The sequence below is a fragment of the Psammomys obesus genome, unplaced genomic scaffold (assembly GCF_907164565.1).
Source record: "Psammomys obesus unplaced genomic scaffold, mPsaObe1.curated_primary_1811, whole genome shotgun sequence".
NCBI classification, from domain to species: domain Eukaryota; kingdom Metazoa; phylum Chordata; class Mammalia; order Rodentia; family Muridae; genus Psammomys; species Psammomys obesus.
The window spans coordinates 2,687,391-2,714,847 of record NW_026588368.1 but is presented as its reverse complement, the minus strand read 5'-3'; positions in this window follow the sequence as shown (position 1 = coordinate 2,714,847).

Genomic DNA, 27,457 nt, shown 5'->3' with positions numbered 1-27,457 from the left:
GCAACTCTGATAACAGAAAGCACTTGTTTGGGGCTGGCTAACAGGTCAGAGGTATTGTATTATCACCATGATGGGGAGCATGACAGCATGAAGGCAGATGTGGTAGCTGATTCTGCATCTGGATCTGAAGGCAGCAGGAAGAGCAAAGGCCCCTGGGCCTGGCTTGAGCGTTTGAAAGCCCAAGGCCCACCCCAAGTGACACACTTTCCCTAACAAGGAGGCGCCTACTCCAACAAGGCCATACCTCCTAATCCCTGTCCGGTTGTGCTACTTCCTAATGACCAAGCATTCAGATATATGAGCCTATAGAGCCAATTCTATTCAAACCACCACAACTTGCAGCCCAACAACTATGTGGTGTGTGTGTGTGTGTGTGTGTATGTACACTTTGCAATGTGTTGAGCTGCTATGACCCATACATTCTCATTCCCCCTGTCTCTGTCTCTGTCTCTCTCTGTGGTCACACTGGTGCCGTGTCTGCAGAAACATCCAAGGCTTTTAGCACTCGAGCCTTTCTTCAGTCTCTGGTGGTTGATCTAACACAGTCCATGGTGAAAGGTGTGATGGGAGTGGACAGGCCACTAACATTTGTCCCTGAAGTCAGCATCTCTTCCGAAAGTACAGTTTTGTTTCTTGTCGCTGACTGGCATGGTCTTCGTATTGTGTTGGAAGAGCAGAGAATTATGTCCCGGTCCCAGGGAGAGTAGATTGTATGAGTGTGGGTGGATGGCTGAGGAAACTGGGCCCACTGTATGATATACCACTTTGGTTCTTGGTAGCAAACTCCACGCCACAGGCTGTGAGAGAGTTAGGAGCATTGATTTCCCTTCAGACACATGAATATGTAGTATGAGCCCCTTCTTTTATGAGTATGCAGTAAGAGCCCCTTCTTCAGTTCAGGTAGGTGGGAGAGCATGTTGGTGAATTTATGTGCATGTGTATGAATATGCATTTGTATGTGGATGAACTCACTGATGGCAGGGAAGCACATGAATAAAAAGAGTGGTTTGGAACTTAAGGGAAAGTGCTTGCAATAAAGAATTCTTGGGCTGGGGTAGAGTACTTGCCTGATTCGAACAAGGCCCTTTGATGCACAGCATTAAAAAAAAAAAATGGAAAAAGAAACAAGCAATAAACTTCAAGAACTCAAGGCAGGAGTCAGATGTTCCCCCCCCCCCAATCTCTATGGTTACCACAAGATCTCCACACTTTAAGCAAGGTGGTGCAGTATTAACTGGAGTAGGGCTGTAAACATTGAGCTATGAGTTTCCAGAGCAATCACTAAAACCACAGTGCCCTGAAGTATCACCCCACAAATAACAAAGACGAAAGAGTTAAAATGGAGCTCCGAACACTTCAAATACATGGCGAGGAAAGTGTGGAACAATGAATTTAAACTTTCTAGGTGGGAAAGATGACACTCTTGAGACAAATACCAGAAGAAAATTACTCAGAAGGGCAAAGCAAAACACTGTCTCTTTTTTCCAAAAAAACGTATATATGAAAGGCGACTTGCAAGACAAAGTTCAACATTTTTTTTCCTGGAAGAAAAGTTTCCTAAGTAGCTTAAATAAGATACATTTTAACAATTAGTTTTCAAGGAAACACAGCCTCAGGCTCTGTAACTTGGAGATGGAAGGATAAGAAGAGAGGGAAGCAAGGGACATTAGTGGACCAAGAGGCACAGTGACAGCGGAACATCTCAGGGTCACTGAGGTCCTTAGGGTCGATGCTAAAGATTCAAGAGGAATGTGCATGAGGCTTTAGAATTTCCAGGAGCTGCAAAGCAGAGACGTTGGTCTGGGCATGATGCTGAGAGCAAAGGACAGGCAATTGTGGTTCTTGAGCACTTGACGTGCAGAAAAGGACTTAATAGAAAATTGTGTTTATTAAGGATTTTTAACGTTTTAAAAATGTACAAAAATGATTAAAGACCTCAAATATTAGTCCAAGAGTAACAATCATGTTTTAGGAAGGTGCCACTCACCTGGACACATTCTGTGTAAGTGACCACACTTCACAAGTGAGTAAAAATGCTTAATCACCAGGCAGGAGAAAACCACATAGAAAGGCTAGATGTTCTCAATAAACAAGGAAAAATCAATTCACTGTAACATAGACAATGGCTTTTTCTTGTCATAATAATATGGAACATCCAAAAAAACCCTATATATTATATCCACAAATGAGACACATTTGTAGGGATATTTGTGAAAATGTGCTCATTACAGCATCATTCCTGGGAGCAAACAGCAGAAATAAACTCACCTTCAGTTAGGACTCTGTGAAATAAACTAAATTCATCTATCTAGCCTACTATTATGTAAGGGCAAGATTAAGCTAGAGTAATTTCCTTCCAAAACGGTTGAGTAACGAAAGCAAAATGAAGACGCACATTTGACACGAGCCCTGTGGAGGTCAGCCACTGTCCTCTGCCGGCGCGTGTGCACAGAATGTAGAGCACGTGAGCCCACATCCGAGGATCCAGACACGACTGTACATTTCCACATGGTCGTAAGAGCAGACAGCAGGATGAGCACCGTCAGCGTGTTCTGCTGGGTGTAGGGAAGGGGAGGGGCTGAGGGCGAGCTGGACGTAGATGGCAAGGGAAATAAAATGAAAAGCCACAATACTGTTACTGAGCCACAATACTGTTACAATGTAGCTGGGCGTTGGCACATACCTTTAATCCCAGCTAGAGGCAGGCAGACTGCTATGAGTTTGAGGCCAGCCAAGGCTACACAGAGAAACCCTGTCTCTAAAACAAACAAACAAATGAAAAACCAAAAAAAAAAAAAAAAAAAAAAAAAAAAAAAAAGGATGGCCTATTAAGTTTCACTTATGTTCAGCCACTTTTTGTAAAGTTTCAGTCTTTCACATTCCTCAAAACAAACAGCAAATAAATTCCACCCAGCTACATTTAGGCAGATGTATTATTGAGATTTTATGGGTTCAGCATCCTTGTCATGTCTAGAAGACACTACCTAGCAGCTGGTATTTTTGTTCCTCTGGCTCTTACCGTCTTTTTGATTCTTCTCCCACGATGTTCCCTGAGCCATGGTTCGTTGGCTTATTCTTTTGAGCGATGACAAGGCAGTACATCATGGTGAGAGCACATAAGAGAACAAATGCTGCCTTGTGGAAAGAAGAAAGAAGAAGGAGGAGGACCAGGGCCATACCTGGCCATTAAAGGTTATAGTGGCCATTAAGGGCACAACCACAATGACTTAAAGACCTCCCACTAGTCTCTTCCTCTCAAAGTTTCCACTTTTGACCACTTAGTGCCACTCTGACACTCATATCTTTAAGAAGTTGGATTCTAGGGGAAAGCCAAGAGCCAAACCACAACTCTACATGATAGAAATTGGACATTTCTCTATCAGACAAACATGCCCCACTATTTTCTTCGTGCATATTTCCTGAGAGTGTGTAGGGCTTCCTTAAGCAATGTGAAACCCAGAAATTATAACAGAAAATACTAATAAATATGAGCGCATGAAAACAAGATTAAAGCCCACCAAAGAGAAAAAAAAATGACAGAACTTAAGTTACAACGTGGAGCTGGAAAAATATTTGCCAAATATGTCAGATGAGGTAAAGCCAGGAATTAAAAACCCATTTCTAAAATCCAGAAACTCAATAGACAGACTGAGGAAGAATACGCACAGGTCATCTGAAGCAAAAGAAGGGACCAAGAAGACACAAAGTGGAGTGACGTTATTTTCTGTCAGCCAGGCAGAGGGTAAGCAAGCCAGCTTAGTAAAATAAGGGCAACAGGCCTCGTACGCTTTGGTGGGAACGCGCATTTATGCCATGTTCTCGGAGAACAATTTAGTAGTTGTCAGTACATGAGCAAAGGACCCTCTAAGGGGGAATGTGTCACCCAGGCGTGCTCACGTATGCACACATGCACAGGTGTGGTATTTTCTGTAAGATGGAAAGATGGAGAACGGAAGGTATCTTTAGTGCCAGTCTGCAGGAGCTTGGGGAAACACATTCTCATTCTTCCATAAAATGAAACAGCACCATTGGAAAGGACTGAGTGTTCCTGAACACGGGCACGGGATGCTTTCATTTGATGTGAAGAGGCCATGAATGCAGTCAACAGGAACAGACACCAGGGGAGGCACACAGAAACCATTCATAATGGTTCCCTTATGCAAGGAGCCTGGGGGCATGATTTGTGAGGGGGATTTGCTATTCAGATTTTTACCTTCTTCATAAGATTTGAACTTTTTTCTCACACATGCTTGGCCTTGCTTTTCAATGCATAAACGAGAGGGGATTAGATCAGAGCCTGAGAGTGAATCTGGGATCCGAATTGTCACTGCTCCTTAAACAAATATGTGAACCCTCTCTCTGGACTGTGATTTGCAAGATTGGCTCAGTTGTAAGTCTCTGACTTTTGTAATGGTTGGAATTTAGTCCCATTCTGTTTTTAGGAAAATTGTAGGAACAGGTGGCTTGAGGTCCAGATGTGAGGAGGACTGCATGCCAGGGTTCACGTTCATGTTTAAAGAGAGATTTTGGTTCAAAAAGATTTACAGGGAAGGGCAGTGAGGTGTGGGGAGCAGAGACCACTGCAGCAGCATCCCTGATCTGCAGCAGACCCCCTCTGAGCTTTCTTTCTTACCTACTCAGGGCTATGATTTATTACTGTTACTGTAGTGTTTGAAATAGTATTGTACTATGTAGCTTAGGCCGGTCAAGAACTTGGCAATCTTTTTACCCGGCCTTCCAAATGTTGGTACTAGAAGAGTGAGCCCCTTGGCTCAGCAGGGATGCCTACTTTTTTTTTTTTTTAAAGATTCTGTACCTGTGGATTAAAGATGCCCTTTGACTTATGAAAGGTTGTATCCTGAATAAGCACAACCCAAATACAAAATATAACAAAGTGCCTTTGATACACTTAGTTCCGTCACACCATAGCTTAGCCCAGCCTATCTTAAGCTTGGAATGCTGTCTTAAGCTCAGGACACTTACTTGAGCCTACTGTTGCGCAGAATCACCGGACGCAAGGCCTGCTTGATATAACAAAGCGTTGAATATCACGTGTGATTTTTCTGAAAGCGAAAAACAGCCTGGCTGCATGGGCTACGCCTTTGCCCCTTCACATAGTGGGTAAGGCCTAAGCTGAGCCACCACAAATCAGGAACTGTCTGGGGCTTTTTTTTTCTAGCCTCTCTAGTTTAAGAATTCTAGCTGTCTTCATGGCCCTTGGTCTGACCAAGGTTGGAGTTGATTACTTCTTACCAGGTCTTAGGGAATTGCTGGCTGTGAGGCCGCCTGTGGGAGTCCACAAGGCAGGGTGCAACCTATTAATGGGATGATGGCTCATATATCCTCTGTGAGCCCGAGAGTGCTGAGAACTCCGAGGAAGGTCTGCAGATAATACCTGCCTTGTCCAGACTCATTTTTGAGACAAAGCAGATGTGGGGTAATTGGTTGTTGTGTCCAAATTTTTGAAAAGGTTTTGAAAGATATAAGTAAAAAAAAAAAAAAAAGCATAAAGCAGACACATTCCACTACAGCAGGATGGGGTGCAGAGCAGAAGTTTAGAGGCAAAGGGAGGAGAATGAAAGTGTGTAAAGGGTGAGGAACATGGTCAGAACAGTTTTAGAGAAGGAAGGTATGAGGGAGTGGAAAACAGCCCTTCACTTAGCCAGGTAAAATGTCCCCGAGCTAGAGGCTCCCAAGGATGGCAGAACTGTCTTGAGACCATGATGATTTAAAAGCAGTGGGAGCTCCACTCACTTCCAAGTCACCCTTTTTCGGGCACATGTCTCTGTGCTCCAAGAATCAGATGCGTATTACCACAAAAAGCCCTCACCTGCTGGAATCTCCATGTTCCATCAATGATAGGTAAATATTGGTACCAGCCCAGCACATCACGGTTGCCAGGAAACACCATTTCCTTTTACCCCTGTGGATTGCTTTTGACCGATTTTTCATCAACTCAGCATTCAGTCTTCTGTTTAGAAACATAGGTTTCTGTAAATATGACAATATGGTGGTCTTTGAACACCAGACTTCCATTTTAACAATTAAAGTTTTAACGGGCTTAACCAATTGATACCATCTTGGCAAGCTAACTCACCTGACCCAGCCTTCTATCAGCTGCATTCTGATTCTAGAATGAACACGCTCCCCAAAGCACAGGCTCAGACTTGGGAACAGAGGTGTGATAGGAAAACCCACCATAGAAGCAAGGAGCCCAGCCAAGCCTCCATGCCCACTTTTGATCTCTTGCTCGAGGTAGCAATGAGCGCCATAAGAGCAGGGGGGCATACCTCTTCACGGAAGTCTGGTTTCACAGACTTGAATGGGGGAGGAAAGTGGGAGGTGTTTGTGGGTGTCTGGAGAGAGGTCTCTCATTGCCTAGGAATCATTTGTTTCTCCTTGCAGTGCTTAAGGACCCATTAGAGAGTTTTTGATTGGATGTCACTCTTGAGCAAGCCCCAAACACATACCTGCTACCACTGAAGACCAGAAGAGGGTGTGGGAATCTTCTAGAGCTGAGGTTAGGCAATTGTGAGCTGCCATGTGGGTGCTGGGAATTGAACCCTGGTCCTCTGGAAGACTAGTCTGTGCTCTTAACCACTGAACCATTGGTTCCAGCCCTCTCCTACCCTCCAGCCCCTTGTCTGAAACAGCTGCTGGCTTATCCTGCTGTGTTCCTCTTTGGTGGTAAGCATGCCACATTCGCCATTAGCCAGAAGAAGAACAGCTGTGGTTCTGGGCCCTTGCTCCTTGAAGCAGGGAGCATTGGGAATAAGGTCCAGCTGTTCACTGGACTAGTGTCCAGCTCTTCCTTGATACTACTTTATTTTAAAGACTCAAGATCTGATTATTTGTTTCTCTTAGAGACTTCATGGTGTCTCTCCACAGCAATAGAAGAGTGATTGCGACAGATTGTAACTGGAATTGTGATTCAATTAATCCCTTCCTCCATCAAGTTGCTTTTTGTTCAGCTATTTTATCAGAGCTACAGAAATGAAACCAGGACAAGGTTCATCTCTAAATCATTAATTTGAGATCTCTCTAATGCCGTAAGGTAGCTTGGAGAAAGGACTGTCTTCACGGTGTCCTCTTGATTAACTTCTTCCATGTGAGTGGGGTCCTGAAGTCACCTCCTGTTAACAGTGTTGAAGTTAATACAAGGGTTAACGCCCTAGTAGTATTTCTGCTGTGAAATTGGGTATGTTCAAGTTTGGTGCATGTATGTTTAAAATTGTGTGTTCTTTCATGTCTTGAATGACACTGCTCCAAGCTCTTCCGGCTCTTTCCATTGAGGGCTGGAGAAAAGGCTCAAGGGTTAAGAGTATGTGACACTCTTCAGAGGACCCGAGTTTGTTTCTCAATATCCATATCACGGATCCACATCCACAACCACCTGCAGCTTCAGCTCCAGACTACCAAATACCCTCTTCCTTTCTTTCCTTTTTAAAAATTCTTCTCTTATTTATTATTATATTCCGACTACAGTTTCCTCTCCTACCTTCCTCCAGTCTCTCCCCCACACATCACATCTTCCCCAGACACACCCCTTCCCTTTTCATGTTTTTATGGCCACGGCTCTCACAAACACAAGTGTATATTCAGCACATATGGGTACACAAAACAACAGAACAAAAACATTTGTTTCCTACTGAGAAACAGCTATAATTCTAACTGCTCTCTTTATCTATGACTTGGGTCTTTTCTTACCCTCAATTTTTTTTGGGGGTGGGGGCCATTTAGTGTTTCAACTATCTACAGCAGGGGAGTTTCCTTTCTGGTCCTATGTATTTGGTGTTCTGTATACCTCTTGTCCTGGATGTGCGTCTCATTTCCCAGATTTTGTCATTTCTTTCAGTGATTTTGTTAAAATACTTTCTACGCTTTTGGCCTGGAATTCTTCTGCTCCTTCTACATCCATTATTAATAGATTTGCTCATTTTGGGGAGCCCCAGAATTCCCAGCTTTCCTGCAGGCCAGAAGGTCTTAAGAGCAAACATACACCTTCTTTCTCCCAGACTCTCCAAACTTGAAACTCTCGAGGTTTCAACCAACTGTCACCTGGGACCCTCCAGCCGTTGCCTTAGGCGACGTCAGAGTGTGCACTGTCTGGGCCCTGGGCAAAACGCATGTAAACGACAAAGTCAACAACCCAGCTCCAAATACCAAAGTCCTGTCCAATACCAAATACCAAAGCAGTATGAAAAACCAAGACCAAGGCAGTGAACCCCCTGCCTTGCATGCAGAATATCACGCACATTCTGTTCATGCAGAAAGACACTCATAATCTGTTCATGTATTACTTTTTAGTTTTTCGTGTGACTGAGTGATACAATTCCCCTACCTCCCTTACAGATCCCAATCTTCTACATCCTGTGTGAGCCTTTCTTTGGTTGGGCTTTCCACTGAGTTTTTTTTTTTTTTTTTTCTCTTATTGAATTTCTTTTAATGTCCAGCTTCATTTCAGTTTGGGTTTCCTTCAGTATTTTTATCTCTATTGAATTCTATTTTCATGTACTGGATTGTCCTTATTCCTTTCAGCTCTTTGTTTGTGTTTTCTGAGCTTCAATTAGTTTATTCCTGTCCTTTCTCTGTTAATTCAGGTGTTTATTTGTGTCTCCTTTGAATTGTTCAAAGTCTTTGAACGTGTTTATTTGTAATTGCTCTTTTGAACACTGTGCCTTGCATTTCATATCCAAACTTAGTTTTTCTTGTTAGAGACTATTACTATGAGATTGATACTTTAAAGTTTTTTTTTATTGCATTAATCAACCAACCAATCAATGTATTAATTAATTAATTAATTAGGTTGTAGTTATGGTTGTCAGGGTGTATATGCCAAGCCATGATTATGGATGCTGAAGACCGCACTGGGGAGTCAGTTCTCTTCCTTCACCGTGTTGGTTCTAGGAACTGAACTCAGGTCATTAGGCTTTGAGGCAGCTACCTTATCGTCTGGCATCTTGCTGGCTCAGGATTTGTGGTATGAGAACTGTGTGTGTATGTGTTCACTGCCTTGGTCTTGGCTTTTCATATTGCTGTGTTCTTATGACAGGACTTTGATATTTGGAGCTAGGTTCTTGATTTTGTCATTGTACGAGTTTCGCCCGTGGTCCAGGCAGTATGCATTCCTAAGTGACCTAAGGCAGTGGCTGGAAAACCCAGGTGGACAGTTGGTGGAAATTTGGGGTGTTTCAGGTTGGGAGTGTCTGGGAGGAAGAGGGTGTGTGGTGGCTTATAAGGTCTCCTGGCCTGGAAAGAAGCTGGGGCATCCCACCTAGGTGTCAAGCAATGATCTGGAGAGTCCAGGGTGAAAATGGGCCAAGAAGAAGGGTTACTTAGCAGGATTTCTGGGCCTCTTTGGTGGGCAGTAGTGTTTTGGAGAGTCTGGAGTGGGAAAGGCTCTGGGAGAAGGATATGCATGTGTGGGCTTTGGAGGATCCTGAGCATGCAGAGGCTGGGAGGTGGAGGTCCCTAGCAAGGTCCCTTGCTAGGCATTGGGCCTTGAGAATCAGTGGAAGGGTCCCTGGTGGGTAGTAGGAAGGGTTAAAGGAGAGAAGTGACAGGGCAAGGAGAAGAGACAAGAGGTTCCATCACCAGAGCCTTGTGGGACAGCCCAGAACAGTTCTTAGGGGACCTTCTACTTTAAGAGAAGGTGAAGTCTGTGGACTAGTGTCACAAACTCAGCAGATCAGATGAGCAAGGGCTGGAATGTGGAAGCAAGGAGTCTGTGGCAGGAGCTGAGGCAGGAAGGCAGCCTGCATGGAGGCTGCGAGATCTTAGAGGTAACCAGGGTAGGGTTAATGCGTGGATGTGCATTCTAAGTTAGTATTACTTGGAGGTTAGGTCCTCAGACATTCAGACTCTACCCTCATGATGGACTGGTTCATATACACAGGATTAGCAGGCTATTGAGGGAGTAGCTTTGTTATAAAATCAAGCTTTCTCTGTCATGTATGCTGTGTTTTACCACGTGATGCCCTCAGCCATGTGATGATGAGGAATGTTACCATCCCTGCCAGCCAGCTCCGTGCTCTTGGACTGGGGTAAACAGATCCCTCTTACTTATATTACCTGGTCTCAGATACTTCGTACTAACAACATAAGACAGGAAACTTCACACGCTTTGATCCAGTGATAAGGAAAGCTAAGATCAGAAAAAGGCTGGAGAGTCCAGACCTTGGACTCAGGTCACCCTGGGGTTGAATGGGGCTGCGCTGGGTTCTGGAGTCACTGGTGCAGCGGAGGTTGGGTGCTTGAGGATCCATGGGGGCTCTTTTGGAGCGAGCCATTCTAGGAGAGTCTTCAGAAAGAGGGCGTGGCTGGAAGCACTCTGAGCGTCCCACAAGAAATAGCTCCCTCTGTTGGTAACAGGCAGAGATGCACCAGAGACCAGGCGAGGTCATTTATAAAGGATACCTTGAAGTGAAGTAACAGTTTCACAGGACTTGTAAATAATCTATAGGCAGGGAAGCGTGTTACAGAAGTCACCAAGGAGAAGATTAACACTACTATTTTTAAATATCTTAGGGTGAGATTTCTGGAGATGTGTGCTCTCCTTTAAAAAGGGACAGCCAGCTCTTTCGGAGTCCTGTGGCCTCTGAGCTTCACAAAGCTGGAGTGCCTTGGTGTTCTGGGCTCTGTCAAATGTTTTGGGGACTTTGCAACTTATCACCATCTTCTAGAACAAGTTACTTGATTTTTTTTTCTTTAGGTTGTGATAATTTAGCTAATACAGTAGGGGACTTATTCCCATTCTTCCTAAGATGAGAAGAATTGTTCCTGGGCTTTCTATCCAGAATATGATACAGAGATTTAAAAAGAAAAAAAAAAAGCCTTAATGAGCCTTTAGAAAAAGGAAGATGGACAACCAGGGCTCTTATGAAAGGGCTGTTCCTTTTATGAGTATCTCCTTCAACTTGAGAACTGAGTTGGAACTGGGCAAGCCCTGGCAAGATGGCACCTCCCAAAGCCTTCAATCAATCATCCCCTCTCCCAGGGATGAGGTCCTCACGATAGCGTCATTATCAAGTTCAGTTTCCAGTGAGATTCATGTGACGAAGCAAGGAGGGACGGGACATTCCCAGAGCTCAGGTGTCATCAGGATCACATTCTAAGACAAAGCTGGACTTGAGTCTGACCTTGATGATTGCGGTAGCTTCAGCTACAGTGAAAGCAAAAGCCACTTTTTGTGAAACACGATTCCTAGGTAGGTTTCTGGGCTGTTCTGTCACTGCTGCTACCACCTGCTGCTGAATGGTGCTAGTGCAGGAATGTGTTTGTCTGCATCTTGTGTGGTGTGGTCTCCAAACCTACTGAGTTAGATTGGGAGAAGACAGCAGCTCCACCCAGCTGTCTGCAGGGATAAGCTCAGAGATCCATGAGTACAGAGTTCTTTTTTTAAACTTTTTATTATTAGTTACATTTTATTAACTCTATATCCCAGCTGTATCCTGCTCCCTCATTCCCTCCCAACCACAGAGTTCTTGGTTGCAAAGGTGTTGCTGTCTTTCTGATTGCTGTAGTACGACTCTTTTCATTCCAGGCGCAACATATTCACTCCATGTTATCTTGGGGCAAAGACTACCTTGCCAAGTAGCCATGGCAACCAATTGAGCAGAGCAACATGGAAGTAGCTAGGTCTACATTTTTTTTTTATTTAAAATTTATTTTTTTATTAAGTATAGTTTTTTCACTTTGTATCCCAGCTGTAGCCTTCTCCCCATCTCCACCCTCTCCCAATCTCATCTTCCCTCCCTCTTCTTCTCCTATGCCTCTTCCCTAGTCCAATGATAGGGGAGGTCCTCCTCCCCTTCTGTCTGACCCTAGTCTATCAGGTCTCATCAGGACTGGATTCCTTGTCTTCCTCTGTGGACTGGTAAGGCTGCTTCCCCCTCAGGTGGAGGTGATCAAAGAGTCAGCCCATGAGTTCATGTCAGAGACAGTCCCTGTTCCTATTACTGTGGACACTGAGCTGCCATGGGCTACTACATTAATGTTAATGGGGCTATTGGCAATCCTTTTTGAAATGGACAGGAGGGTCAGAAGACACTCACACAAGATTCCAGCCATTACTCTTTCTCATCCCCAACAAATATTTAGCAAATATGAGAGTATATAGGAAATGGAAGGTTAACACAAAAAAAGAGTACCATTTATCCATAATGGGATGGAACTGTTTTGGGGTCACTCAAATTCCTGTAAGTAACCCTTCTCCCATGAATGTCCAGGAAACTCATGTCTTAAGTTGGACTCTGATAGAATCATACTTTGTCTATTGCTGTCCTACCTGGGGTGAGCAGATGTTTGCGTCTCTTTAGGAAAGGTGCATGAAACACTGCTAAGTCTTAGCCTCCTGGTAAGAACAGGAATGGAAGTCGTTTCTCTCATTTGTATTGCCTGGAAACTAATGAGAACTTTCTAAGGTCTTTGACTACATATGTGTCCAATCACATAGGAGTTTATGCTTGCATCATAAAGCCACCCCCACTTCCTAGGAATCTTTCTTTCTTTCAGACTTCAAACATGGTGGAGAAAAGCAGAGCTGGGAACCCCTCCTTCCAGAGCTTGCCCCTGCCCTGTGTGTGTGTGTAAGAGAGAGCTAGAGAGACTGAGATAGATAGATAGATAGATAGATAGATAGATAGATAGAGGACAACTCTTGGTATCAGTCCCCATCTTCCACCTTGTTTGAGACAGGCTCTCTCTTTTGCTGCTGCATGTGCCAGCCTAGCTGGTCCTCACCCTTCTAAGACTTCTGACTCCACCTCTCATCCTGCCATAGGAGTGCTGGGATCCGAGTCACACTACCACAATCAGCTTTACGTAGGTTCTAAGGCTCTGACCTCACATCCCCACACTTCCATGACAGGCAAACACTTTATCTGCTGAGCCATCTCCCCATCCCTGGGACAATTTTCTTAAGATGACAACAACAACAAAATCAAGGCACTGTGGCGAGGCCTTTTGGCAGGTGAGATTTGGTATTCTGAGAATCTCAGCTGCTTCTAGCAAAGGGCTATAAATAAGAGAAAGAGATAAATAAATAAAGGGACAGAGATCTAGGTACGGTCAGGGCAGAATCCCAGCTCACTATTGGGAATGGGTATCAGAGGTTCTGTTAACTGTCATAGAGAAGTGTCTCTCGAGCACAGGGGTAGGCACTGTGCAGGTGAGCCCATGCGAGCTCTGAGAGGGGAGATTTGGTAGCAACGTAGTGGGCCAGGAGAGAAGCACAAATGGATAACATGGCTTCTCACCCCAGCCCTGCCCTACTCTGAGATGTCACACATAAAGGGGAAAATATCCTTTGGTTCCCTGAGGCTGGATCTGTGTGCATGTGTGTTTGTGGGTCTGTGGGGCATGGGTGCTGAGCATGGTCCCCACCCAGCCCTGGGGTGCAAACAGACTTAGTGGTAGGCAGATAGGCTTGGGCAGTTGGTGGAGGCAATCCCAAGGAAGATTGGGAAGTTGATGGAGGCGAATCCGAGTGAGGCCGTGTATCAGTGTCCTTATCAATGTCCTCTTGACATGGCCATCAGCTCTGTAATATCTCTGAGTTCTGTGAAGGTGTGGGGTCTTCAAGCCTTCACCTTGAATCTGGGTGGGTTTTTGACTGCTCCCGCTAGTGTAGTGAGACAGGCAAGATGCTGAATCACAGGGTTGAATTGAAATGGATGCTCTTGGGACACTTGACTGGGAACAGAGCCACCCCGGTAGTGGGAGGCTACGTGCAAAGATTTCAGCGGACAGAGTCTCAGCCTCAGGGTGGTTCTGGCATCTTCTGGTGAGAGAAGGGAGTTTGTACAAGCATGTGTCCTTTCTGGTCCCCTCACTCCCGATGAGGCCACTAGTGTTGGATACTGATGACCTTACCTAATTCTAGCCACACCTCTGAGCACAGCATTTCAGGTTGAGTTTCCCCTTTCTTCCTAGCTCACCGTGAGCACTGCCTTTTAGCATGCGAATATTGGGGGGCACTGAAAACTTACTCAAGTGACAACAGCTACTGGTTGCGGCCTCTTGGAATCCTCGTTCTGATGCCAGCTGTGCCACCGGAGAAGGCTCGGGAGGGGTGGCATTCTCAACTCTGCACTGCGTAACTCTTGGCTCATAGAACTCGAAGTTAGGATAGAATGGATTGTGTATGAAACCTTGCTGTGTAGCAATAGGTAATCTTGTGTGTCGCCAGATGTGAGCTCTTTTTACCTGTGTCCTGTCCCTTGTTCGCTCGCTGGCAATGAAAAGGGAAAGTTCCAGCCATCCTCATTCACAACTGAACACAGAGAAAGGGAAAACCGTTTGTCCTGGAGGGAGTGCTTAGGGATGAATGGAAACTAGGAATTACCTTGCTAATTAGATGAAGGTTTCTAGATTACATTAGGAAAGAGATGAAAATTAGATTTAGAAAGCTAAAAGTAAAATGGTATCTTCAGAAAAATATAAGCAGGCGTGGATGAAATGAATTAAAAATAAATCCCGTGAGCACCATGACATTTAAATTTTTAGTTGGGAATTAGTTCAATAAAATTCTGATTTCTATTGAATTAATTTCTGATTAAAATTAGGAAAGATGCCCTTGAAGGAAATAATCCTCCCTTCAGCCACCTTACACTGAGAATGTGAATGCAGGAAAACCATATTTTCTCATGTGCATGAACTGGAAATGTCTCACACGCAAACTGTGTTTGCAGCTCCATAATGAGCTGGAGATGGAAGCTGCAGAAACAGCTTTGAGATGGGAGTGACCAGTCAGACCTCCCTGGGGCCTTCCTCACTCCTCCTCCTCTCAAGCCAGCTAGTCTCAGTCTTAGCTCTGAATGTCTTTCACCCCCTCTAAAGATCACTGTCTCCGTCGCCTCTCTCTTACTTCTCTAGCCCAGGCAAAGAGGACACAGACTCTGCCTCAGGAAATTGCCTCAGCTTGGAATGCCAGGGGTTTCCTTTCCAACCCTTTGGCATTGCTTTGCCTGGTTGGAAGATGCTTCCAGAGCCAGTGTGAACTCTGGCCTTCAGAGAAAGTCCGTTATCCCAGTTTCTGGATAATAGAATCTGGTAAAATGAAGAAAAAGACATTGGATGTGGACACGTGGGGGCCACATCTTGGGGGACAGTGTGACCTGTTTCACTGGCTCCTTTGGAACGGAGGGGGACAGCAAAGCTTGTGTTACCTCGAGAAAAACCCTCTTATCCATGGCCTGTGGCGGTCCCAGTGCCTTCCATGGGTCTCCACGATGTGTTCAGGGTTGGGGTAGATTGAGAAGCACACAGCAGCTGGCAGAGAGGACTGCAGGGCCTTCGCACTGAGGCCTCTATCAGCGGAGGCCACCTGTGGCTGGCCAGGAGCCACACTGCCTAGGGCTCTAACTTGACCTGGCAGGCACCCCATGCTTCAGCCCACAGCAGTCTTCAGGATGCCCTTGCCCCGTGTGGAGGCTTGGAATCAGCAGACACAATAATTCTAACGTTCTCGAGACTCTGTGATGCCCACAGGCATAATGCCAGGTTACTTGTAATTTGCAGTCCCTGGAGGGATCCGCTGTGCTTTCTCTATGAGGCAGGTTGCAAGGCCCAGGAGCATAGAAAGATGTCATATCCACCCTTCACTAGAGGCACAGAGCTGGCAGAGGTTCTGTAAAGGAAACGGTCTGAGAGTTGTACTTTAATGGATACGCAAAGCTTCACAATCAAAGGAGACACAGGACAAGACCAGGCTTGAACACAGGAGGACCCAGAGACTTCTCCATCCACTTGGGGCAGAGTCACATGGGAGGTGACTCTGGAGCTGCAGCAGAGCATACAGGGGCTTCCGTGCTGGGCCTGGGGAGTCTGGATGTGTGTGTGTGTGTGTGTGTGTGTGAGAGAGAGAGAGAGAGAGAGAGAGAGAGAGAGAGAGAGAGAGAGAAAGGGTAGAGACCAGGCTCTACCTGCCATGGAGAGGAGACATGGGAATCTTGGATGTGTTAATAAGCACAGGGTCCTGGGGCAAAGGGTTGGAGGGAAGGGCAGGAGAGGCTGGCCGCAGAGCTGGGCGAGGCAGGACTCAGGTGATCAGCCACCTCATGGTGTGTGAGACGTGGAAGACGTGGGTGGTTCAGATAGAGCCCCAGCTCAGCCTTCCCTTACCAAGGACAGACAGAATTCAGAGAGAGAGAGAGAGAGAGAGAGAGAGAGAGAGAGAGAGAGAATAGGGTATGTGTACAGAAATGTGTACAGAAGATAAAACATGAATCCATATTTGGGTTAAAGATTTGCTTAAGAGGCAAATAACTCCTATGACTAGCAAAATCCATCAGTTTGGACTAAAACCTCTGGGCTGTGGCCCGGAGTGCCTTAGATATGCTGGGAGAGGCAGATTTTGAACACCAAGGAGAGCACAGGTCTGGGGCCATCCTGCGCATGTTCAGAGCCCAGTGTTACCTCTTAGCGGTGTGGTGTGTGACCTGGGTGCCCAACCTCTCTGTGCTTCAGCGCTCTCCTGCAGAAGACTGACTTAATAGTACTTATTTCCTGGTTGTTTCAGTGATCTAAGAAGGTCTAAACATCGTTATGTACGTGTTACCTTCTTTTGCTATCAAATTTAAATGGTTGGGAGCTCGGTAAAAGCAAGATAACGAAGCTTAGAGGAGGTTGTAAAAAAAAAAGCAACCGAATCATAAACTTAGGCAAAAAGCTTGCCTATAAAATTAAACATAAAAAGCCTGGCTAGTGAAATGAGTACAGTTTCTGGCAGAAGCATTGTTTTCCATTGTAAATACTGGGGTTATTAAGTCCTCGTGTGATTTTTGGCATCTTTTCACTTTTTTTTGGAGGATATTTTTAATAGATTTGTTTCCCTCTGACCACCCTTATATGACTTCATGATGCTATTTGGGGAAATTAGGGGCCTTACTGTGGGACACGGAACGCACAGACGCAGACTGTTCTAGCAGCGTTGTCGCCAGCAAGCGTGCAAGGGGCTGTTCCTGGTGCGTTGTCACACTCAAAAGCTGTGGCATTTTCTGAGGTGACAGGGGAGGATGCTGTTACAGGCGACGGTGCGCTGTGGTGTGTTTTCTTTCTGTGATTTTATTTGCTACCTGTCTTTCATTAGAAAACGTTTTAGCAAAAAGTGAAAAGAATTCGGGAGATCAGGAAGCCGTAGCTGGTAGGCCTTCAAGAAGGTCTGTTTTTAGGACTGATCGTTGTTTTTGTGGTTTGTTTAAAAGGCTGGGTGAAGCACTATGCTCTGAATACGGTTTTATCAGACCGTGGAAGAATTAAGGGAAACATGGGGGATTGAAAATTCAATTCATTAAAAAAAAAAAAATTGGCTGTCCTTACTGCTTTCAGTGAAAATGAAATCAAATGGATCATATGTATGTGTGTGTGTAATTCTACATATCAAGGTGGTTGGTCTTTGGAATGCAAATGAATACTTTTATGATTGGGTTGAATTGCCTTAGTCATATTTAGAACTGTGTAAACATCCCCTTGTGGGTCTAGAGACCCACAGAGAAGTAATTTTATATACTTACTCACTTGCTAATTTTTAAAAACATATTTATTGAGGTACTGGGACTGGACCCAGAGCCTCCGGCTCGTCAGGTGCACCCCACCGCCAAGCCACACCCTGTCAGTAGTGTTTTATTGCAAGTTCTGTAGCTTCAAGCTGCTGTGCTCCTTATTAAAAGATACGTTCCAATTTGCTTGGGTTTGCCACAGCTGGCTCGCCCCTTATCAAAAACAATCCCATAGAACATTGTTTTGTGGCTGGTTTTCCTGCCCAAAAATGCCGCTTTCAATTATTGGGCAACTGCATTTCATCCTGCCAAATTAAGAAAAGGCAGTGTCTGGGGAGAGCGAAAGCAGCATCCTGGACCTTGTGTGGGATGGGGTCCAGGAGGTTTATGGGAAGAGGCTTGTTTGGAAATTGACCTCACGGGCCCACTGTGATTTCATAACTCCGAGGGCCAAGCCCCATGTGGTTCAGTCCCTGAGTGAGCTCCCGTCAAATGAACACAGTCAGCTACAGTTATTTCAACATAATTCATGCTCTTTACCACACTTATTTGAGATAAAGAAGGAAAGAGACGGAAAGTGGAAACTGTCCTTTAACACCTCATCCTTGACTGCCCCGAGGTTCTTTTCTGTGTTGAAACCCTTTTAGACCCACTCCACTTTACCTCCCCATGCCCAAAGAACCCCCTTTCCCTTCCAGAGCAGTAATCCTTTACTCCAGGTTCTGAACCAAGTCACAGGGGCAGTGGAGATGGCCCAGTGCTTAAGAGTGCATACTGCTCTTTCTGAGGAACTGGGCTCAGTTCAGCACCCAAGTCTGTGACTCCAGCTCCAGGGGATCTGAAACCTCTTCTGACCTTGGTGCATTCACATCTATATTCCCACACACACACATACACACATGCACACACGCATACCTATGTACACACCACACACACACTTACAACGTATACATATTACACATAATCAAAAATGAAATCTTTAAAAGAAAAGAGAGAAACTCTTAGCATGCAGACCTAGAATTCTAGTGTTGGGGAAGCTGAGTTGGAGGCTAAGCTGGGTTACATAAAGCCCTGCTTCAACCCTGCCCTTCCACGTCCCCACCCCCCCCCCCCAAAACAAAAAAAAAGAGAGAAAGTGAAGAGAACAAAAGGAAACTCTAGGCTAGGAGGCCAAGCTCCTTGAATGGAGTGGAGGAAGGAGAGCTGTTCCTGAACAGGCAGAAGGAAGGTCTGGGCTGGTGTTTAGCAGTCTTCTTCGTGCTGGTTTGGATGGCTCTCAAGGCCTCGCTTCTTCCCCTCAGGTGGAGCTTGGTAAGAACACAGAGAGCCTTCCCAGCCTGGGGAGTAGCCTGGGCTCTCCCTTCCCAGTGTTTTCATAATCAGAGCCTTCTGGCAGCAGGCAGCAGCGCTGTTCAGAGCACGTGCTACCTCTGGCCCCTCCTGTGCCCCTTTACTAATCAGCTTCTTTTCTGTACTGTTTGCAGATGAACTTTCTAGATAATGTGGAAGGAATTCCCCGGTTGCTTTTTTTTTTTTTTTTTTTTAATAGCTGTGGGCACCGTGTAGCTTCTGGAGAAAAACACTGGCTTTGCAAGGAGCCAAGGAGAAAAAGCCATACTAAGTTTTTCACAGGTACGTCAGGAGGATAATTGGAGAAGGGAGGAGGGAGAAACATCATTGTCAAGCCTGTTTATGTCATCGTGGCTTTATGACTGAGAGGTTGACTCGGTCCTATCAAATGTGTCTTCTTGGTTCTCTTTGACCTTGATGTGTAATTTAAGTAAAAATCTAGTCACTCCGAACCTCACCGTGAACCTGGAAAGCAGGCCTGAGGGTTGTAGGTTCTGTGCATCAGTTTGACTGCTGTAAATTTGGGGCATAGGGGAGGTGGGACCAGACCACAGATGGGCTTTTCTCTAAGTTGTTTGGGTGCATTTTCTTATAGACCGCAACTACGAACTAGTAAGATTGGGTGATCTAAGAATTCATAATAACACAGCTTTACAGTCTCACCCGAAATGTTCTTGCCCCAAGGGAATTATGTTGATTTGATAAACTGATAAATGTGACTCACCATAGGGCCTGTTGTGTTCTTCTGTCCTTTTCTTTCTCCTTTGCTTGCCTGAAAAAACAAAATAATAAACCCACCAACCAGAATCAGCTGTGTCGCTGTGCAGTGCAGAAGCTGAGAGAGAGAGAGCGGGTATTCGGTAAATGATAGCAGTTGTGAAAGAGAATTCCCTCATCTGGCTCACCTTGCATCCCAGGCTAAGCCTGCATGAGTAATTTCTCACTTGAAAGGAGTTATACAGAGTTCTGACTAATGCACGTGGCAATAAACCTTAAAACCCAAGGATTTTAGCAAAAGCCTGGTTTTCTTATTTGTCCTCTCATAATAAATGCTTCTAAATCAGAAAGGGGAGGTGGGGGAGGGAAGAGGAGGGACAGGGAGAAGGAAGGAGGGAGAGGGAGGAGATAGAGACAGGGAGAGGCAGAGAGGAGAGGGAGGAGAGGGAAAGGAGTGAGGGGGAGTGAGGGAGAGAGAGCTAGAGAGAGCAGAGCCTCTGCAATCAGGGATTTCCCCAGCAGTGGTGCCTGGGGTCTCTTAACTGTTAGATGTCTGACCTCTGACCATTCCTTTCCAGCTCTGGTATTTAACTAAAACCCAGGAGCTCAGCCACAGGCTAACCTTGGTCCCACCGAGAAAATGTGTTCAGTTGTTTAACTCAAAAATCAATGCCGCTTGCCTTTTCTTTAGTGTCTTCTGCAGGACACAAGCATCAGCAAATAGAACACTCTTTCACACTGTCCCCAGTTAAACGCCAGCCAGCAATTCTTTCCTAGGAGAGACCAGTAGATTTCTGTGAGGACCAGCACATCAGAAATAGACTTGCTGGACCTCATCATTTAAGATTCTATACCCACACGGGAGCTCTCAACTGTTTGCAACTCCAGTTCCAGGAAATCCAACACCTTCACACAGACATAAATGCAGGCAAAACACCAATGTACGTAAAATAGAAACAAACAAATCATTTTTCAAAAGGTCCTGCTTCTAATACAAATCAAATATAAATGCAAATTCATAGGCGGCATCAAATTGTCGAAGATAGGGCAGACCTGCTGCTCATATTACTGCCTGAGATGCTTTTTTTGTGTTCTCCTAAGAGCTTTCAGCAAGTCATGTGAGGCTCATTTTCCCTCATTCTTCCAAATAAAGTAGGGAAATAAAAAAGGGGAAAGGAAAAGAAGAAAAGGAAGAAGAGATAGGAAGCAGGAGGGATGAGGAGGGGAAGGAAGACAGAAAAGAGGTGTTTTGTGGGAAATTCCAGTGATGACATTTCCATCTTTGGAAGTAGGGTGGATAAATATCTGGAAAAATTACACCAAGGTATGATACCTAAAAATTCCGAGTCTTCCATGTATGGTGGTGCTCGCCTATAATCCCAGCCCTTGGAGGAGCATTCACAAGTTCAAAACCAGGTTGGTATGCATAGGAAAGTCTAGAGGCTAAATAGACTCTCAATGAATAGGTTAAAAAATGCTGTATAAAATACATTAAGAACGTTTTAAATGCACTGTCAATGACACTTAGAAGCAGAGCACGTCCTCAGAGGCTACATCGTGAGTGTGGTCACAGCTAGAAAGGCAAGGAGGCTGCACCTACTGCTTGGTCTGGAATAGGTGTGGACTGACCCTCAGCATTCTTTGTCAAGTGTAGGGTCTGGACTTCGGCTCTCTATGGACTTCATAAGGGGACTTAGGAAGACCTTAGGGTCTGAAAGCCCCACAAAAGGCTGGAATTTGGAAAGAGGAACTTCAGCAAGTGAACCTGGAAAATGCCCAAGGCCCAAGGTAGCATTCCTCAACAAAACCCTGGATGGACACGCCCTGTGTTTGCAATTGAGGGCATTGCTCACATGGCATGTGCTCAGTGGATGGAGGAACTAAGCTTGAACTAACAGTTAACTTAAATTTAACTTTGGTTCGATTTAACGTGGTTCAGTTGTTGTCTTGGAGGCTTACTGCCTCTGTCTGCTAACCTAGGCCTAGTCCTGGAAGCTTCTAGCCTCCGTACAATCTAACCTAGGCCGAGAATGTTTTTAGTCTCTGAGACTTACTGCTGAATAAGCTCATCCTTTCTTGTTCTTCCTGAGATCTTGTTGGCTGGTTCAACTCAGCTGTTCTGGCTCAAACTCCTCTCCCAGCTGACTTGTTCAGTCTAGCTTCCCTTTTAGCCCTGAATTGCTCTGCTTGGCCTCAAACTAACTCCAGCAATCTTTTCCAATCTCCTGGCTCCTTCTCCTTCTCTGGCTCATTCTGTCTTCATCCGTGTCTAGCTTGTTCTCTCTTTAACCTGTCTCTGTATATCTGCCCTGGTAAAACTGACTCCTCCCTCGCTCATTGTCCCTTAAGTAGCTTTCCTTTCCTTTCTCTTTTGTGAGAGTTGGGCATATCCTTTTCTGTCAAATCTTTCTCTTATTCATCACCTCTTCTGCCACTCAATTAGACATCACTTTCAAACATATGTGCTTGCTTCTACAAATGAACTTTGCCTTCATTAACGGCGTGGACCACCACGCCTGGATCTAAGCTTTTCTTTACCTGAAACTTGCTCTATACCAGGCTGGACTTTAACTCAGCTCTGCTTGCCTCTCTGTCCTAGATTAAAGGCACGTTCACATTTCACCCGGATCACACAGACCTAGAAGATCTTTGGATGTGATCTCTTGCCAGAACAGCCATGTTCTGTATTAAAATTCCTTTACAGATTAATGCCAGTGGGACAAGCCCAGTTGGTCACCCAGTTTTCCAGTTTTGGTACGACACAGCCTACACTAACATAACATCTCTGGCTGCTTTTGAAGCCCTGGGACCATGCTTCAAGAGTAGAACATGCTTACTGTTTGGCTTCTGCAAAAAGAGACTTTGCTGTCTTCTCCTCATTTGGGCTTGTTTCTGAGTTTATGGAGGAAATAAAGGGAGAAAAAAAACAACAACCCCAAATCAGTCCTAAGGTTCAACATGTAATAAGACAGAAAGGGCTTTAAAAAAAAACCCTAAAACTATAACCTGGGATGAACAAGGGCAACATAGCAAACTAAACTGAGATGTAGAAGACAGTAAAGACAGTAAATCATGATGAAGAAAATCATGACAACAAATCTGAAATCAAGTAAAGGAAAATATTAATAGAGAACAAATGAACAAGAAAAAAACAAAAACAAAAACAAAAACCCAAGACTGTGTCAACCTACGTGTATGAAAGAACATGAACCTTTTGTTAAGAGAAAACCTAACCTTGAGGAAAGCAGTTAATTTTATTAGCCAGTTTGATTGGCTTCTGAAGGAATTGAGGATTCCTATTTTATGAAGGATCTCTGAGAGGTTATTCAGATGAGAAAACTAATTAAGATGTATAACAAAATCAACTCAAAATGGATTAAAATCCAAATTTAAGACCTGCAATAGTGAAATAGCTTAACGAAAGCACTTTGGCAAATATTTTTCCTGGGAAATCTCAGATGCCAAAAAGTGAAGATGGACAAATGGCCAAGGTAAGACTCTCTGCACAGCAAGGGAAACAGTCGACAGAGCAAATCTCTGGCTTTGTGGAACCAAGCCAGAGATTGGGGGGGTGCCTGCTCATAAAGCCTGCTCATAAAGATGCGAAGGAACTCATACACTCAAAACCAAAAAAGCAGCCCAGTTCTAAAGATGCTGTTGAAGAAAATCTATAAGTGTCAGTGGGACATGAAAATGTGCATCAAATAAGGGGTTTCATTTTGAAATTTCACGGACGTACATAACCTTGTGATTTGTTCACATACACAGAACTTGTATGGGAGAATATGTATACACATTCTGAGGCTGGGAAAAGCTTCTCCCTTATAGAGACTGTCTCTTTACTGTTCTGATTGATTCCTTTGCCATGTGGAAACTTCTGAATTTCATACAGTCACATTGGTCAGTTCTTGGGGCTATTTCTGGTGTGGTTGGAGTCGTTGCTAAAGATTCTTACCTGCACCCTTATCTTAGTGTTTTGCCCTGTTTCCTTCTAACACTTTTAGGAATCCAGGTCTTACCCGACGGTTTCTGATCCATTCTGTATTGATTTTTGTGTAGTGTGAACTACTGGGTCTGGCTTCATTTTCCTACATGTAGATATCCAGTTTTCCCAGCACCCTTTGCTGCAGAGGTGTTGTTTTTTTTCTTCTTTTTTTTTTATTAATTACACTTTACTCATTTTGTATCCCCCCCATAAGCCCCTCCCTCCTCCCCTCCCGATCCCACCCTCCCTCCCCTTTCTGCATGCAGGCCACTCCCCAAGTCCACTGATAGGGGAGGTTCTCCTCTTCTTTCTGATCTTAGTCTATCAGTTCTCATCAAAATTGGCTGCATTGTCCTCTACCGTGGCCTGGTAAGGCTGCTCCCCCCTCAGGGGGAGGTGATCAAAGAGCAGGCCAATCAGATTATGTCAGAGGTAGTCCCTCTTCCCATTACTATGTAACCCACTTGGACACTGAACTGCCATGGGCTCCATCTGTGCAGGAGTTCTAGGTTATCTCCACGAATAGTCCTTGGTTGGAGTATGAGTCTCTGGGAAGTTCCCTGTGTTCAAATTATCTTGTTCTGTTGCTCTGCTTGTGGAGTTCCCGTCCCCTCCAGCTCTTACTATTTCCCACTTCTTACATAAAATTCCATTCACGCTGCCTATCAGTTTTCCATCAGGCTCAGTATCTGCTTTGACAGTCTATACTGCAGAGGCTTTCAGAGGCCCTCTGTGGCAGGGTTCCAAGGTTGTTTCCTGTTTTCTTCTGGCTTTCAGAGGCCCTCTGTAGCAGGTTCCGAGGTTGTTTCCTATTTTCTTTTTCTTCTGATGTCCATCCTCTTTGCCTTTCAGGATGGGGATTGAACATTTTAGTTAGGGTCCTCTCTTTTGCTTAGTTTGTTTAGATGTACAGCTTTTAGTGGGTTTATTCTATGTTGTATGTTTATATGAGTGAGTATATACCATGCATGTCTTTTTGCTTCTGGGACAACTCACTCAGGATGATCCTTTCCAGGTCCCACCATTTACCTGCAAATTTCATGATTTCCTTATTTTTCATTGCTGAGTAATACTCCATTGTATAGATGTACCACAGTTTCTGCATCCATTCTTCAGTTGAGGGGCATCTGGGTTGTTTCTAGCTTCTGGCTATTACAAATAAAGCTGCTACAAAAATGGTTGAGCAAATGTCCTTTTTGTGTACTTGAGCCTCTTTTGGGTGTATACCTAGGAGTGGTATGGCTGGATCTTGAGGAAGCACTATTCCTAGTTGTCTGAAAAAGCACCAGATTGATTTCCAGAGTGGTTGTAAAAGTTTACATTCCCACCAGCAGTGGAGAAGGGTTCCCCTTTCTCCACAACCTCTCCAGCATGTGTTGTCCTTTGAGTTTTTCATCTTGGCCATTCTGATGGGTGTAAGGTGAAATCTCAGGGCTGTTTTGATTTGCATTTCCCTAATGGCTAATGAGGTTGAGCATTTCTTTAAGTGCTTCTCTGCCATTCGATATTCCTCTACAGAGAATTCTCTCTTTAGCTCTGTTCCCCATTTTTTAAGTGAACTACTTGGTTTATTGCTTTTCAGCTTGTTTAGTTCTTTATATATATTGGATATGAGTCCTCTGTCAGATAAAGGGTTGCTGATGATTCTTTTCCAATCTGTAGGCAGTCGCTTTGTTTTGATGATGGTGTCCTTTGCTTTATAGAAGCTTTTCAATTTCATGAAGTCCCATTTATTGATTGTTGCTCTTAGAGCCTGTGCTGTTGGTGTTCTGTTCAGGAAGTTTTCTCCTGTACCAATGAGTTCTAGGGTATTCCCCACTTTTTTTTTCTAGCCTGAGGAAATCCAAACAATCATTAGGACTTACTTCAAAAGTCTATATGCCACAAAATTTGAAAATCTAAATGAAATGGACAATTTTCTTGATCGATTTGACTTACCAAAGCTGAATCAGGACCAGGTAAATCAATTAAATAGTCCTATATCCCCCAAAGAAATAGAAGCAGTCATCAAAAGTCTCCCATCCAAAAAAAGCCCAGGACCAGATGGCTTCAGCGCAGAATTCTACCAGACCTTCAAAGAAGAGCTAACTCCAATTCTCTTCAAACTATTCCACAAAATAGAAACAGAAGGAACATTACCAAACCCATTCTATGAAGCCACAGTCACCTTGGTACCTAAACCTCACAAAGACTCAACAAAGAAAGAGAATTTCAGGCCAATCTCCCTTATGAACATTGATGCAAAAATACTTAACAAAATACTTGCAAACCGAATCCAAGAACACATCAAAGATATTATCCACTATGACCAAGTAGGCTTCATCCCAGGCATGCAGGGGTGGTTCAATATATGTTTTTTTTTTTAAACCAATGTATATTTTTGATACCCGTGCCAAAGATGAGGTGGCTGTAGCTGTGTTGGTTTATTTCTGCGTCTTTGTATTTATTATTTTTCTTATGGCTGTGATAAAACACCTAACATAAGAAATTCAAGAAAGGAGAACATAGGGCCAGGCATGATGGTGCACACCTTTAACCCTGGCACTCAGGAGGCAGAGGCAGGCAGATCCCTGTGAGTTTGAGGCAAACCTGCACTACATAGTGAGTTCTAGGACAGCCAGAGCTACATAGTGAGACACTGTTTCAAAGTGAGAGGGAGGGAAAAGAGGGAGGGGAAGAGAGAGGGAGGAAGAGAGACAGAGATACACACAGAGAGACAGAGAGACACACAGAGAGAATTTTGGACTCACAAGCTGAAGACGGTCTTTCACTTTAGGGAATTGAGTCATTGTGGCAAGAGGGTGGGGTAGCTAGTCAGGAAGCAGAGAGAAATGAAAACTGTTGCTTAGATTTTTTGTTTTTATTCTGGACTGGGTGCTAGTTACCTGTGCCCACTCTGAGGGGGTGTCCTCCACACGTTAAATCTTATGGACCATCATATAGCATCTCTGGATAATTGAGACCATCAGTGGCTAACATGAACAGTAGAATAGAACATGTCAAGGAGTGAATTTTGACACAGTATGACGCAGATGCACATCATTTCAAAGCCAAGACCCATCCACCATGGCAGTGATGGAAACCATTATGAATTTCTGAGTCCTACAGGGCTGGAGGCTCTTCAGTGTCACAGCGAGACAGCTTGTCATAATTTCTCAAGGGCAGAGCTGTTGAGAGCTGGCCTCTGGGTCCATTTGGCCTCATGAGTTTGAGACAGGGGCTCATCCATGCTGAAAAACTCCTGGACACAGAGAACTTGGCTCTTCTCATTGGTTCAAGCCAAAGGCATTGTTGTAAGCCTTTGTTTTCAGGACCTGCTTTGAGTAACTTCAGTTAAACGCCAGGCTTCTGTTGGCTCTGACCAAATTCTACTCTTCTTGCTTGGTTTCTCCCCGATGCTCTACAAGTCAACAATCGCAGCATACACTAAGGAGAGAACACATGTTGATGGTAATGAAAGCCAGACCTGAGCCCACTAAAGGAAGGGGTGAAAAGATGAACACTCTGTGTTGCACAAGCAGACTGTCCTGGTGTGCTGCCCTACGACGCATGCCGGTGGTGGAATTTCTCATGAGGGAGTTTGTCCCTTCGTATCTGCAACCAATAAAGATAGTTCTCCACATCCAGTGTGATCTGCATGCATTCTATGGCTTCTTTCCCAAGATCTTTCACCTAAAGCAAGTGTGGATTTAGGGCTGGGCTGGAAGACATGACGGAACGTTTGTGATTCGGAGCTCCACACTCAAACACCATCTGTATCACACCAAGTCAGGCTTCTGAAATCATGTCTTTAGTCATAAAAGAATCATACAGTTCCATGACCTAAGGGAGCCACCAGCCCCCATGCCTCAGAGAACCTGGTTTCCAGGTGAGTAGGTCATCATGTTCTGCTGTTTGCAGAGGTCCA